The sequence below is a fragment of the Mustelus asterias genome, chromosome 30 (assembly GCF_964213995.1).
Source record: "Mustelus asterias chromosome 30, sMusAst1.hap1.1, whole genome shotgun sequence".
NCBI lineage: Eukaryota > Metazoa > Chordata > Chondrichthyes > Carcharhiniformes > Triakidae > Mustelus > Mustelus asterias.
This window is the reverse complement of record NC_135830.1, coordinates 6,563,616-6,568,400: the sequence shown is the minus strand read 5'-3', so window position 1 is coordinate 6,568,400 and position 4,785 is coordinate 6,563,616. Positions and strand designations below refer to the sequence as shown.

Sequence of the window (4,785 nt, the reverse complement as noted above, 5' to 3'; positions counted from 1 at the left end):
GGATTGTTTTCGCTGGAAAGGCGGCGGCTAAGAGGGGATCTTATTGAAACATATAAGATGATTAGAGGTTTAGATAGGGTGGATAGTGATAGCCTTTTTCCTCTGATGGAGAAATCCAGCACGAGGGGGCATGGCTTTAAATTGAGGGGGGGGGTAGTTATAGAACCGATGTCAGGGGTAGGTTCTTTACCCAGAGGGTGGTGAGGGATTGGAATGCCCTGCCAGCATCAGTTGTAAATGCGCCTAGTTTGGGGGCGTTTAAGAGATCCGTAGATAGGTTCATGGACGAAAAGAAATTGGTTTAGGTTGGAGGGTCACAGTTTTTTTTTAACTGGTCGGTGCAACATCGTGGGCCGAAGGGCCTGTTCTGCGCTGTAATGTTCTATGTTCTATGTTCTATGTTCTTGTCACTGAGTCCGAGATTTGGACCCAGACCTGCGAGGTATTTGTGTCAGTGGAAACAATAAAATTTACTCCATCAACAGCCAGATTTCAGACCGCATCACCATCGATATCGTCAGCGCGTTGTATCCTATTTCTCTCTTTTCTTTGTTCTTGACATGTGACATTTCCAATTCAGACACAAAGGAGGAAATCTGCCTTATACTGATTCCCACAAAACTGGCACAAACCTGGAAGGAACGCAGGATTTTTACGCAGCAATAAATCTACTTTCCCTGACCGGGAATCGAACCCGGGCCGCGGCGGTGAGAGCGCCGAATCCTAACCACTAGACCACCAGGGAAGCTGGTCCAAACTCTTTAAAAGATTAATTTATCCATGAGCCTTCTGCCTTTTATTTTTATTTCAGACTTTTTATTCACCAAAAACAAGTTTCTCCTTTAAATTGTCATGTTTAGATCGAACCCAAGGGACTGTTCAGCCAATTAAAACAGCGAATCCTGTTAGCTGCAACATGAAATCGACCGTGAGGTGAAATAGTCCCGCAGCTGGTCATGTGGCACTTTCAATTTCCAAATCCCACCAAACTCATCACTGTGGCTTCTGTGAAACTTGCAAGGTAACACACGGCAGACATTCACCACGGAATGCAACTGGCAGAACTCATTTATGAAACTTTATCCTGTCGCTTCTCTTCCTGTTTCTGTCGCTGCCTCTCATCCAGCTCCCTTTGGTTGTCCATTTCCCAGGGTCAGTTAGCTGCTTGATACAGACACAGAGAGTTGGTGAACCCGATCTTTACCTGGAAAGCAAGGAAAGCGAATGTATGACACACGGCATTGAGAGGAGATGGAGTTTAGAGATAACAGTATAAAGGGACACAGGTATCTCATCTTCCTGATCCAGTTCCTGATTGCAGGAACGTACACAGTGCCAATTATCGACTGTCACACTCTCCTTCCAGCCTTGAGCACGGAGTTAAGTTTTGAAGTGTTTAATCTAAAGCCCATCTAACCGACACTATTCCAATATCATCCATATGTTTATCCAACGACCATTCAAATGCCCTTATGTTGGCGAGTCGACTACTGTTGCAGGCAGGGCATTCCACGCCCTTACTACTCTCTGAGTGAAGAACCTACCTCTGATATCTATCCTATATCTATCACCCCTCAATTTAAAGTTATGTCCCCTCATGCTAGCCATCACCATCCGAGGAAAAAGGCTCTCACTGTCCACCCTATCTAATCCTCTGATCATCTTGTATGCCTCTATTAAGTCACCTCTTAACCTTCATCTCTCTAACGAAAACAGCCTCAAGTCCCTCAGCCTTTGCTCATAAGACCTTCCCACCATTCCATGTTCCAGTTGGATTGTATAGTCCCCACCAGTTACACACGACACACACACAGTCCAGAAGAGACACACGTGTGGAAGGTGATGCTGTCGGAGGCAGAGGTGCCTCGAGCTATCCGTGCAGCAACGCAGGTCCAGTGCGCTGAAGGCTGTCCTCCTCGGCAGTAATGACCTGCCACCGGCCTGCGCCTTCACGAGACTCTGGACACAATGGGTAAAGAGAGATAGAGAGTGATAGATGGATTCATATATATACATGATGAGAGAGAGAGAGATTGCCCCAATACAAACATCACTCCCCAACCTCTCTATCCCCCTCCCCAGCAACTATCTGAAGCTAAATTAATGTCACAACATTACTGCCATCTTTTACCCAAAACTTAGCTTCAGACCGTACCTCTATATTTAACCACCCCATCTCTGACATCTCCTCCAGTCACACAACCCTGTGAGATGTCTGTACTGCTCTAATTGTGGCATCATGAGCGTTCCACATGCAACATGACTTGCATCTATAAATTCTCATCTCCAACATTTACATAAGAACATAAGAGCATAAGAAATAGGAGCAGGAGTAGGCCATCTGGCCTTTCGAGCCTGCCCCGCCATTCAACAAGATCATGGCTGATCTGAAGCGAATCAGTTCCACTTACCCGCCTGCTCCCCATATCCCCTAATTCCCTTATCGATCAGAAAACTATCTACTCGTGATTTAAACATATTCAACGAGGAAGCCTCCACCACTTCAATGGGCAGAGAATTCCAGAGATTCACTACCCTCTGAGAGGAGAAGTTCCCCCTCAACTCTAGTTCTGAACCGGCCCCTCATTATTTTGAGGCTGTGCCCTCTAGTTCTGGTTTCCCTTCTAAGTGGAAAGAATCTCTCCACCTCTACCCTATCCAGCCCCTTCATTATTATTTCAATTGAAATTTCAAAGCTCAATGGCTTTGAAGCCGAATGGTCCAGATTCCCATCGCCTTCAATGTGAACAAGTTGTTTGTGATGTCACTACAGAGGTTGTCTAGGAAACAATGACTGAACACAGGGGGTGAATGTGAGAAGCTGAATCATAGAAATCATAGAAACCCTACAGTGCAGAAGGAGGCCATTCGGCCCATCGAGTCTGCACCGACCACAATCCCACCCAGCCCTACCCCCACATATTTTACCCGCTAATCCCTCTAACCTACACATCCCAGGACTCTAAGGGGCAATTTTTTAACCTGGCCAATCAACCTAACCCGCACATCTTTGGAGTTTCCACTTGAAGAGATTCCCAGTGTCTCTGAGCAGCTGAATTGGGGAAGCCTTTGGGCAGAGACTGTGCTGCTGCTATTGCCCTTCCTGGCCACGAGGCGTCGCTGTAACGCTCCCGGGGGCTGCTCATTCCCAGTGTCACCTCTTGCCCACTCCGGCCCGGCCCATGCTCGTTGGCGGGACAACAGGGGGTCTGTCGAGGGGGCGGGGCTGCCACTGTGCGCATGTGCGGGACGGGAATGCTCCCAGAGATCAGCGCGCGGGACGCCGCCGCATTGATGCCGTCTCCCCTGGCAACGCAAGATGTCGCCGCCGTCTCCCTTGGCAACGGGAATATGGCCGCTGGCCGTCTCCCTTGGCAACGCAAAATGGCCGCCGGCGGTGGGTGTCATTGCGGCGTGTGTCTCATAACGTTGGCTTGGGGGGACCAGGATGTTGATGATCTGAACACCTCGAAACCTGACTCTCTCGACCAAATGTGGCTGTCGGGCTTCACATAGACAGCAGGCGGGCGTCCGCCGTGTTTATCTGACGTCCTTTTGTCCTGAAGGCCCCGTTTGTCTCTTGCTGCCTTCTCAGTCTACCTTCTTCCACGGGCGAGGTTGACGCTTTCCGCGCCCGCTGGGCACCGCAGGGGTTGGGGTGCATTATTGACCCTAATAATCACATTTTAATTTGATGTTTTTAAGTTTCCTTTGCATTTTGATTTCTGTTCGGGCTGTTCCCCCTCCTTTTTGGGGAGCTGCCCCTTTTACTTTGTCCTGATTTAATTTGAGTTTGTTTACTTGGTTTGACCTAAAAAGAGGTCTCAGTCTACCTTCTTCCACGGGCGAGGTTGACGCTTTCCGCGCCCGCTGGGCACCGCAGGGGTTGGGGTGCATTATTGACCCTAATAATCACATTTTAATTTGATGTTTTTAAGTTTCCTTTGCATTTTGATTTCTGTTCGGGCTGTTCCCCCTCCTTTTTGGGGAGCTGCCCCTTTTACTTTGTCCTGATTTAATTTGAGTTTGTTTACTTGGTTTGACCTAAAAAGAGGTCTCAGTCTACCTTCTTCCACGGGCGAGGTTGACGCTTTCCGCGCCCGCTGGGCACCGCAGGGGTTGGGGTGCATTATTGACCCTAATAATCACATTTTAATTTGATGTTTTTAAGTTTCCTTTGTATTTTGATTTCTGTTCGGGCTGTTCCCCCTCCTTTTTGGGGAGCTGCCCCTTTTACTTTGTCCTGATTTAATCTGAGTTTGTTTACTTGGTTTGGTTTGACCTAAAAAGAGGTCTCAGTCTACCTTCTCAGTTTCTCAGAACATTTGGGGGTTCATAGGGTTCATTTTATCTGTGTTGCTGCATTCGAGACAGTTTGCACATCCGGAACAGAGTTCACAAGGTGGTGATTGTGATTTCTCAAACAAAGCAGAGCAACCCTTCCCCATCTCCCTGACCGTTTTCATCTTGTATCAGAATAACATTAAACCTCTCATCATATCCGTCTTCTTCACGTGTTTCTCGTTGCTGTGTTGGTTCCTTGTTGTTTCTTGTTTCTGCAAAGCCGATGAATATTTCAAACCTGTTACGGAAACATTCAGAAATTGAATGGTGACTGGTGTAAATCTGTACCCGGGGCTTGTCTGAATGATCACAGTCACTATGTTGTGAAATTTGTTCATTTTGCATAAACTGTCTCTGACCCAACAACTCACCCTGAAGAAATAAACTCAGTGAATTGGCCTCGGGTCAAAAGCTCCCCAAATCTGACAGGGGAGATGGAGA

At 47.6% G+C, this 4,785-nt stretch overlaps 1 non-coding gene across 1 annotated transcript; it reads right to left on the bottom strand.

Moving 5' to 3' along the window:
* Window positions 1–673: 673 nt before the first annotated feature.
* On the bottom strand, window positions 674–745 carry trnae-cuc (transfer RNA glutamic acid (anticodon CUC)). Its single transcript has one exon. It is a non-coding gene; the product is annotated as a tRNA-Glu (tRNA).
* Between the last annotated feature and the right edge of the window lie 4,040 nt (window positions 746–4,785).